Source organism: Hyperolius riggenbachi, chromosome 6 (genome assembly GCF_040937935.1).
Source record: "Hyperolius riggenbachi isolate aHypRig1 chromosome 6, aHypRig1.pri, whole genome shotgun sequence".
NCBI classification, from domain to species: Eukaryota; Metazoa; Chordata; class Amphibia; order Anura; family Hyperoliidae; genus Hyperolius; species Hyperolius riggenbachi.
In genome coordinates, this window is record NC_090651.1 from 10,233,914 (window position 1) to 10,245,231 (window position 11,318).

General features: G+C 45.4%; 1 protein-coding gene across 1 annotated transcript in view; it reads right to left on the reverse strand.

Annotated features, from left to right (window-relative positions):
• LOC137522343 (tumor necrosis factor receptor superfamily member 8-like) overlaps positions 1-9,415 on the reverse strand; it is a 126,602-nt gene extending 117,187 nt beyond the window's left edge. Inside the window, exon 1 of the mRNA XM_068242383.1 lies at positions 9,259-9,415. The gene's annotated coding sequence lies outside the window, so the exon portion shown is untranslated. The remainder of the gene's footprint in view (positions 1-9,258) is intronic.
• Positions 9,416-11,318: the final 1,903 nt, after the last annotated feature.

An 11,318-nucleotide genomic window follows, 5' to 3' on the forward strand; every position in this document is an offset into this window, starting at 1 on the left:
CAGAGCATGGAGCAGCAGTGTGTGTACAGAGCATGGAGCAGCAGTGTGTGTACAGAGCATGGAGCAGCAGTGTGTGTACAGAGCATGGAGCAGCAGTGTGTGTACAGAGCATAAAGCAGCAGCGTGTGTACAGAGCATGGAGCAGCAGTGTGTGTACAGAGCATGAATCGGCAGCGTGTGTACAGAGCATGGAGCAACAGTGTGTGTACAGAGCATGAATCGACAGCGTGTGTGCAGAGCATGGAGCAGCAGCGTGTGCACAGAGCATGGAGCAGCAGCGTGTGTACAGAGCATGGAGCAACAGCATGTGTACAGAGCATGGAGCAGCAGTGTGTGTACAGAGCATGGAGCAGCAGTGTGTGTACAGAGCATGGAGCAGCAGGGTGTGTACAGAGCATAAAGCAGCAGGGTGTGTACAGAGCATGGAGCAGCAGCGTGTGTGCAGAGCATGGAGCAGCAGGGTGTGTACAGAGCATGGAGCAGCAGTGTGTGTACAGAGCATAAAGCAGCAGCGTGTGTACAGAGCATGGAGCAGCAGTGTGTGTACAGAGCATGAATCGGCAGCGTGTGTACAGAGCATGGAGCAACAGTGTGTGTACAGAGCATGAATCGACAGCGTGTGTGCAGAGCATGGAGCAGCAGCGTGTGCACAGAGCATGGAGCAGCAGCGTGTGTACAGAGCATGGAGCAACAGCATGTGTACAGAGCATGGAGCAGCAGTGTGTGTACAGAGCATGGAGCAGCAGTGTGTGTACAGAGCATGGAGCAGCAGGGTGTGTACAGAGCATAAAGCAGCAGGGTGTGTACAGAGCATGGAGCAGCAGCGTGTGTGCAGAGCATGGAGCAGCAGGGTGTGTACAGAGCATGGAGCAGCAGCGTGTGTACAGAGCATGGAGCAGCAGGGTGTGTACAGAGCATGGAGCAGCAGGGTGTGTACAGAGCATGGAGCAGCAGGGTGTGTACAGAGCATGGAGCAGCAGGGTGTGTACAGAGCATGGAGGAGCAGGGTGTGTACAGAACATGGAGGAGCAGTGTGTGTATAGAGCATGGAGCAGCAGGGTGTGTACAGAGCATGGAGCAGCAGTGTGTGTACAGAGCATGGAGCAGCAGCGTGTGTACAGAGCATGGAGCAGCAGTGTGTGTACAGAGCATGGAGCAGCAGTGTGTGTACAGAGCATGGAGCAGCAGTGTGTGTACAGAGCATGGAGCAGCAGTGTGTGTACAGAGCATAAAGCAGCAGCGTGTGTACAGAGCATGGAGCAGCAGCATGTGTACAGAGCATGGAGCAGCAGCGTGTGTACAGAGCATGGAGCAGCAGCGTGTGTACAGAGCATGAATCGGCAGCATGTGTACAGAGCATGGAGCAACAGTGTGTGTACAGAGCATGAATCGGCAGCGTGTGTGCAGAGCATGGAGCAGCAGCGTGTGCACAGAGCATGGAGCAGCAGTGTGTGTACAGAGCATGGAGCAGCAGTGTGTGTACAGAGCATGGAGCAACAGCATGTGTACAGAGCATGGAGCAGCAGTGTGTGTACAGAGCATGGAGCAGCAGTGTGTGTACAGAGCATGGAGCAGCAGTGTGTGTACAGAACATAAAGCAGCAGCGTGAGTATAGAGCATGGAGCAGCAGCATGTGTACAGAGCATGGATCAGCAGCATGTGTACAGAGCATGGATCAGCAGCGTGTGTACAGAGCATGGAGCAACAGCGTGTGTACAGAGCATGGAGCAGCAGCGTGTGTACAGAGCATGGAGCAGCAGCGTGTGTACAGAGCATGGAGCAGCAGCGTGTGTACAGGGCATGGAGCAGCAGTGTGTGTAAAGAGCATGGAGAAGCAGCGTGTGTACAGAGCATGGAGCAGCAGCGTGTGTGTACAGAGCATGGAGCGGCAGCGTGTGTGCAGAGCATGGAGCGGCAGCGTGTGTACAAAGCATGGAGGGGCAGCGTGTGTACAGAGCATGGAGGAGCAGCGTGTGTACAGAGCATGGAGCATCAGTGTGTGTACATAGCATGGAGCATCAGTGTGTGTACAGAGCATGGAGGAGCAGCGTGTGTACAGAGCATGGAGCATCAGTGTGTTTACAGAGCATGGAGCGGCAGCGTGTGTACAAAGCATGTAGGGGCAGCGTGTGTACAGAGCATGGAGGAGCAGCGTGTGTACAGAGCATGGAGGAGCAGCGTGTGTACAGAGCATGGAGCATCAGTGTGTGTACAGAGCATGGAGGAGCAGCGTGTGTACAGAGCATGGAGCATCAGTGTGTTTACAGAGCATGGAGATGCAGCGTGTGTACAGAGCATGGAGCAGCAGCGTGTGTACAGAGCATGGAGCAGCAGCCTGTGTACAGAGCATGGAGCAGCAGCGTGTGTATAGAGCATGGAGCAGTAGCGTGTACAGAGCATGGAGCAGCAGCGTGTGTACAGAGCATGGAGCAGCAGCGTGTGTACAGAGCATGGAGCAGCAGCGTGTGTACAGAGCATGGAGCAGCAGCGTGTGTACAGAGCATGGAGCAGCAGCGTGTGTACAGAGCATGGAGCACCAGCGTGTGTAAAGAGCATGGAGCAGCAGCGTGTGTACAGAACATGGAGCAGCAGCGTGTGTACAGAGCATGGAGCAGTAGCGTGTGTACAGAGCATGGAGCAGCAGCGTGTGTACACAGCATGGAGGAGCAGCGTGGGTGCAGGGCATGGAGCAGCAGCGTGTGTACAGAGCATGGAGCAGCAGCGTGTGTACAGAGCATGGAGCAGCAGCGTGTGCACAGAGCATGGAGCAGCAGCGTGGGTACAGGGCATGGAGCAGCAGCGTGTGTACAGAACATGGAGCAGCAGTGTGTGTATAGAGCATGGAGCAATAGCTTGTGTACAGAACATGGAGCAGCAGCGTGTGTACAGAACATGGAGCAGCAGTGTGTGTACAGAGCATGGAGGAGCAGCATGGGTACAGAGCATAGAGCAGCTCTGGGAACCATGACAGAGCACAGAAGCAAGTATTAGCACATCCCTGTGCCCCTGCTGTGTGCTGATAAAGAAGGAAGTCAGGACCCTGCAGAAGGCTTCACTTCCCCTTTCATTACAGATATCGGCAGTCCTCACTGATATCTGTATTCACTGGCTCCTGTAACACCAAACGGAACATGCTGCAGAGGCCAGTGGATACAGATAACAATGCTTACAATCAGCTGTAGTGATAGGAGAAGAAGCACTGAGGGAGGTCTGGACAGATAAACCATCTAAATACGTTCCGGTCTCTCCTCCACAGGGCAATGTGTCTGTGTATTACCTCAGTATGTCCCTGCAAAACAGAATATTGCAATCTTGGTCAGGTATCTCTCACCTGTTTCTGTGTTGCCTCCCGTTCCCTCTATCCTGTGCCTCTCTCTTCTCCTCTGTCCTGTGTGTGTCTCCGTCTCACACATTCCTGTCTCACATTCTTCCTCTGTCTCTCTATCCCCCACTCTCTTCTTCCCCACAGACACACTGACACTCACTCCTGTCTCTTCCCCTTCACTGGCTTCACTTCGCTTTCCTCTCTCTACTGTTCCCCCACTCTCCTGTCTCTGTCTCGCCATTTCTCTCCCACCCTCCTCCCCCTAAACAAATAAAAATTAAACATTGTCTCATTCTAACCACTATTATGTATTTATATAGCACTGACATCTTCTGCAGCACATTACAGAGTACATAGTCATGTCACTGGCTCTCCTCAGAGGAGCTCACACTCTAATCCTACCATAGTCATAGTATAATGTCCTACTATATTATTATTATGTATTTATATAGCACTGACATCTCCTGCAGCACTGTACAGAGTACATAGTCATGTCACTGACTGTCCTCAGAGGAGCTCACACTCTAATCCTACCATAGTCCTAGCCTAATGTCCTACCATATTATTATTATGTATTTATATAGCACTGACATCTTCTGCAGCACATTACACAGTACATAGTCATGTCACTGACTGTCCTCAGAGGAGCTCACACTCTAATCCATACCATAGTCATAGCCTAATGTCCTACCATATTATTATTATGTATTTATATAGCAGTGACATCTTCTGCAGCACATTACAGAGTACATAGTCATGTCACTGACTGTCCTCAGAGGAGCTCACAATCTAATCCTACCATAGTCCTAGCCTAATGTCCTACCATATTATTATTATGTATTTATATAGCACTGACATCTTCTGCAGCACATTACAGAGTACATAGTCATGTCACTGACTGTCCTCAGAGGAGCTCACACTCTAATCCATACCATAGTCATAGCCTAATGTCCTACCATATTATTATTATGTATTTATATAGCAGTGACATCTTCTGCAGCACATTACAGAGTACATAGTCATGTCACTGACTGTCCTCAGAGGAGCTCACACTCTAATCCATACCATAGTCATAGCCTAATGGCCTACCATATTATTATTATGTATTTATATAGCAGTGACATCTTCTGCAGCACATTACAGAGTACATAGTCATGTCACTGACTGTCCTCAGAGGAGCTCACACTCTAATCCTACCATAGTCATAGTCTAATGTCCTACCATATTATTATTATTATGTATTTATATAGCAGTGACATCTTCTGCAGCACATTACAGAGTACATAGTCATGTCACTGACTGTCCTCAGAGGAGCTCACAATCTAATCCTACCATAGTCATAGTCTAATGTCCTACCATATTATTATTATGTATTTATATAGCAGTGACATCTTCTGCAGCACATTACAGAGTACATAGTCATGTCACTGACTGTCCTCAGAGGAGCTCACAATCTAATCCTACCATAGTCATAGCCTAATGTCCTACCATATTATTATTATGTATTTATATAGCACTGACATCTTCTGCAGCACATTACAGAGTACATAGTCATGTCACTGACTGACCTCAGAGGAGCTCACACTCTAATCCATACCATAGTCATAGCCTAATGTCCTACCATATTATTATTATGTATTTATATAGCACTGACATCTTCTGCAGCACATTACAGAGTACATAGTCATGTCACTGACTGTCCTCAGAGGAGCTCACACTCTAATCCCTACCATAGTCATAGTCTAATGTCCTGCCATATTATTATTATTATGTATTTATATATCACTGACATCTTCTGCAGCACATTACAGAGTACATAGTCATGTCACTGACTGTCCTCAGAGGAGCTCACAGTGTAATCCTACCATAGTCGTAGTGTAATGTCCTACCATATTATTATGTATTTATATAGCGCTGACATCTTCTGCAGCACTGTACAGAGTACATAGTCATGTCACTGACTGTCCTCAGAGCAGCTCACACTCTAATCCTACCATAGTCATAGTCTAATGTCCTACCATATTATTATTATGTATTTATATAGCACTGACATCTTCTGCAGCACATTACAGGGTACATAGTCATATCACTGACTGTCCTCAGAGGAGCTCACACTCTAATCCTACCATAGTCATAGTCTAATGTCCTACCATATTATTATGTATTTATATAGCGCTGACATCTTCTGCAGCACATTACAGAGTACATAGTCATGTCACTGACTGTCCTCAGAGGAGCTCACACTCTAATCCTACCATAGTCATAGTCTAATGTCCTACCATATTATTATTGTGTATTTATATACCACTGACAGCTTCTGCAGCACATTACAGAGTACATAGTCATGTCACTGACTTTCCTCAGAGGAGCTCACAATCTAATCCTACTATAGTCATAGTCTAATGTCCTACCATATTATTATTATGTATTTATATAGCACTGACATCTCCTGCAGCACATTACAGAGTACATAGTCATGTCACTGACTGTCCTCAGAGGAGCTCACACTCTAATCCTACCATAGTCACAGTCTAATGTCCTACCATATTATTGCTATGTATTTATATAGCACTGACATCTTCTGCAGCACATTACAGAGTACGTAGTCATGTCACTGACTGCCCTCAGAGGAGCTTACACTCTAATCCTACCATAGTCATAGTCTAATGTCCTACCATATTATTATGTATTTATATAGCGCTGACATCTTCTGCAGCACATTACAGAGTACATAGTCATGTCACTGACTGTCCTCAGAGGAGCTCACAGTGTAATCCTACTATAGTCGTAGTGTAATGTCCTACCATATTATTATGTATTTATATAGCGCTGACATCTTCTGCAGCACTGTACAGAGTACATAGTCATGTCACTGACTGTCCTCAGAGCAGCTCACACTCTAATCCTACCATAGTCATAGTCTAATGTCCTACCATATTATTATTATGTATTTATATAGCACTGACATCTTCTGCAGCACATTACAGGGTACATAGTCATATCACTGACTGTCCTCAGAGGAGCTCACACTCTAATCCTACCATAGTCATAGTCTAATGTCCTACCATATTATTATTATGTATTTATATAGCACTGACATCTCCTGCAGCACATTACAGAGTACATAGTCATGTCACTGACTGTCCTCAGAGGAGCTCACAATCTAATCCTACCATAGTCCTAGTGTAATGTCCTACCATATTATTATTATGTAGTTATATAGCACTGACATCTTCTGCAGCACATTACAGAGTACATAGTCATGTCACTGACTGCCCTCAGAGGAGATCACAATCTAATCCTACCATAGTCATAGTCTAATGTCCTACCATATTATTATTATGTATTTATATAGCACTGACATCTTCTGCAGTACATTACAGAGTACATAGTCATGTCACTGACTGTCCTCAGAGGAGCTCACAATCTAATCCTACCATAGTCATAGTCTAATGTCCTACCATATTATTATTATGTATTTATATAGCACTGACATCTTCTGCAGCACATTACAGAGTACATAGTCATGTCACTGACTGTCCTCAGAGGAGCTCACAATCTAATCCTACTATAGTCATAGTCTAATGTCCTACCATATTATTATTATGTATTTATATAGCACTGACATCTCCTGCAGCACATTACAGAGTACATAGTCATGTCACTGACTGTCCTCAGAGGAGCTCACACTCTAATCCTACCATAGTCACAGTCTAATGTCCTACCATATTATTGCTATGTATTTATATAGCACTGACATCTTCTGCAGCACATTACAGAGTACGTAGTCATGTCACTGACTGCCCTCAGAGGAGCTTACACTCTAATCCTACCATAGTCATAGTCTAATGTCCTACCATATTATTATGTATTTATATAGCGCTGACATCTTCTGCAGCACATTACAGAGTACATAGTCATGTCACTGACTGTCCTCAGAGGAGCTCACAGTGTAATCCTACCATAGTCGTAGTGTAATGTCCTACCATATTATTATGTATTTATATAGCGCTGACATCTTCTGCAGCACTGTACAGAGTACATAGTCATGTCACTGACTGTCCTCAGAGCAGCTCACACTCTAATCCTACCATAGTCATAGTCTAATGTCCTACCATATTATTATGTATTTATATAGCGCTGACATCTTCTGCAGCACATTACAGAGTACATAGTCATGTCACTGACTGTCCTCAGAGGAGCTCACACTCTAATCCTACCATAGTCATAGTCTAATGTCCTACCATATTATTATTGTGTATTTATATACCACTGACAGCTTCTGCAGCACATTACAGAGTACATAGTCATGTCACTGACTGTCCTCAGAGCAGCTCACAATCTAATCCTACCATAGTCATAGTCTAATGTCCTACCATATTATTATTATGTATTTATATAGCACTGACATCTTCTGCAGCACATTACAGAGTACATAGTCATGTCACTGACTGTCCTCAGAGGAGCTCACAATCTAATCCTACTATAGTCATAGTCTAATGTCCTACCATATTATTATTATGTATTTATATAGCACTGACATCTTCTGCAGCACATTACAGGGTACATAGTCATATCACTGACTGTCCTCAGAGGAGCTCACACTCTAATCCTACCATAGTCATAGTCTAATGTCCTACCATATTATTATGTATTTATATAGCGCTGACATCTTCTGCAGCACATTACAGAGTACATAGTCATGTCACTGACTGTCCTCAGAGGAGCTCACACTCTAATCCTACCATAGTCATAGTCTAATGTCCTACCATATTATTATTGTGTATTTATATACCACTGACAGCTTCTGCAGCACATTACAGAGTACATAGTCATGTCACTGACTGTCCTCAGAGGAGCTCACAATCTAATCCTACTATAGTCATAGTCTAATGTCCTACCATATTATTATTATGTATTTATATAGCACTGACATCTCCTGCAGCACATTACAGAGTACATAGTCATGTCACTGACTGTCCTCAGAGGAGCTCACACTCTAATCCTACCATAGTCACAGTCTAATGTCCTACCATATTATTGCTATGTATTTATATAGCACTGACATCTTCTGCAGCACATTACAGAGTACGTAGTCATGTCACTGACTGCCCTCAGAGGAGCTTACACTCTAATCCTACCATAGTCATAGTCTAATGTCCTACCATATTATTATGTATTTATATAGCGCTGACATCTTCTGCAGCACATTACAGAGTACATAGTCATGTCACTGACTGTCCTCAGAGGAGCTCACAGTGTAATCCTACTATAGTCGTAGTGTAATGTCCTACCATATTATTATGTATTTATATAGCGCTGACATCTTCTGCAGCACTGTACAGAGTACATAGTCATGTCACTGACTGTCCTCAGAGCAGCTCACACTCTAATCCTACCATAGTCATAGTCTAATGTCCTACCATATTATTATTATGTATTTATATAGCACTGACATCTTCTGCAGCACATTACAGGGTACATAGTCATATCACTGACTGTCCTCAGAGGAGCTCACACTCTAATCCTACCATAGTCATAGTCTAATGTCCTACCATATTATTATGTATTTATATAGCGCTGACATCTTCTGCAGCACATTACAGAGTACATAGTCATGTCACTGACTGTCCTCAGAGGAGCTCACACTCTAATCCTACCATAGTCATAGTCTAATGTCCTACCATATTATTATTGTGTATTTATATACCACTGACATCTTCTGCAGCACATTACAGAGTACATAGTCATGTCACTGACTGTCCTCAGAGGAGTTCACAATCTAATCCTACCATAGTCATATGTCCTCCCATATTATTATATTGTGCATGGCTGAGAGAGACCTTTCAGGAATCCCCCCTTAAAGTCCTGGTTTGCCCCTGCTCTGCAGCAGTAGTGTAAGTCCCAGCAGAGCAGCAGGGAGCAGTACTTACCTCTGTGTCGTGGCTTCTCCCTGCACTCCCGATCTTCCTGTATGTGGTCTGTGCTGTCGCTGTGTCGTCTCTCCTCCCTGCGCTCCCGATCTTCCTGTATGTGGTCTGTGCTGAGAGCGTGCAGCTCCCCTCTGTTCGTGCGTCCCTTCACCCCGACAGTCTGTCACTCACTGATTATTCATCTCATCTCATCTCATCTCTGCTCTTAAGCCTCGACTCATTTAGAAACCTCGTTTATCTCAGATCTGCTGCTAAACCCTCATTATTGGCGGGCTTCTAACTTAGTGGTTGCTGATTACTCAGATGGTTTCTCAAATTCTGATTCACAATTCTGTGTGAACGGCACGTTACCCTCACTGTGCTCAGGGGTCCTGTACCCCTCCCAGCTGCAAGGACTTAACATTCAGCCTTAAAGGTCAATGCTTCCCAAAAACGATATTTACTTTACGATATAACGCTGCTGGATTGTCCCGTAGGGCTCTTATTTTTCACAAACTAAAAGGACCCCATACATCTAGCGATGATGGGCAGATTCTAATCAGAGAGAGGTCTGTTGGCTGTCCGTACACCACAGGCCGGTTCCCGATTCATTTCAGCGTGAAATCTTTAGGGAATGGGCCCCATGTCCCCCCAAATGTTTTATGTGCCCCCGGTGCCCTTGCATTACAATACTTTACCTGTAACAGTAGACCCTGCAAGGGATGCAGCCGCAGGGGGCCCCAGAAGCCACAGGGGGCCCTGTCCTGAGAGACTGACAACTAAGGGCATGAAGAAAAAACTTTCTGCTCTCTGCACAATTGTTCTAATTACTGCATTTGCTCAGCCACTGATAAGGAATCATACAAAGTTTTGCAGACAAATATTTGTAGACAGTCCCTATTCAGTGTACAGCAGGGTCTTGTGTACAGCGCCCAGCGCCCTTGGTGGCAGGGGGCCCTATCTAAAGTTTTGCAGGGGGGCCCAGTGATTTCTAGTGACACCCCTACCTCTGAGTGTCCACTGTACTTCCGCATTGGCGTCCCACATGCTATATGCTGGGAGTCACGTGGGACCTGAATGCGGAAGTACAACAGACAGTAGCGGAGATTGTCAGGGCCGCCATTGGAGCATCACAGGGGAGAGATGTGTATGGGGCCCGAGGGATTCTGGGACCCAACCAGGGGGACCGACTATGAAACAAAGTGAAGGCACTTTTCAGACACTTGACCAGAGCTGCAAGTTCTGCTTGCTGGTGTAATATAGATTCTGAATGTCATTCAGCCGTAGCACCAGCAAAGCACACCGGCATTTTCCTGCTGCCTCTCACACACACCTCCTGACCCCCTTGTTGTGAGTGCATCTTCCCATCATTATTCACTGCAGTCACCAGGGAGACGACGTGCAGTGCTGAGAGTGTTGGCAGAGGGTAAGCTCTCCGCTTGTCATGTGACTGGCAGCCTACTGGGCCAATCAAAGTGCAGGGATCAAGTCCTAAACAGCGCAGGATGCGACAGGGCATCCTAAGCTGCGCTGCTTTAGCGAACGTTTTTCTTGCTTGAATGAAAAAAAAAGCTTTCGATTTTTCGGGACATCTGATCTTTTTTTATCAAACTGCCGTAAAATCAGATCATTTTATTGCATCGTGTGTAGCCACCTTGAGAGAGATATGGAGGCTGATATTATTTCATTGTAAACAATGCATAATGCCTGGATGTCCTACTGATCCTGTTTCTTAAAGGATACCCGAAGTGACATGTGACATGATGAGATAGACATGTGTATGTACAGTGCCTAGCACACAAATAACTAGGCCGTGTTCCTTTTTTTCTTTGTCTGCCTGGAAGAGTTAAATATCAGGTATGTAAGTGGCTGACTCAGTCCTGACTCAGACAGGAAGTGACTACAGTGTGACCCTCACTGATAAGAAATTCCAACTATAAAACACTTTCCTAGTAGTAAATGGCTTCTGAGAGCAAGAAAGAGATAAAAAGGGGAATTTCTTATCAGTGAGGGTCACACTGTAGTCACTTCCTGTCTGAGTCAGCCACTTACATACCTGATATTTAACCCTTTCAGGCAGA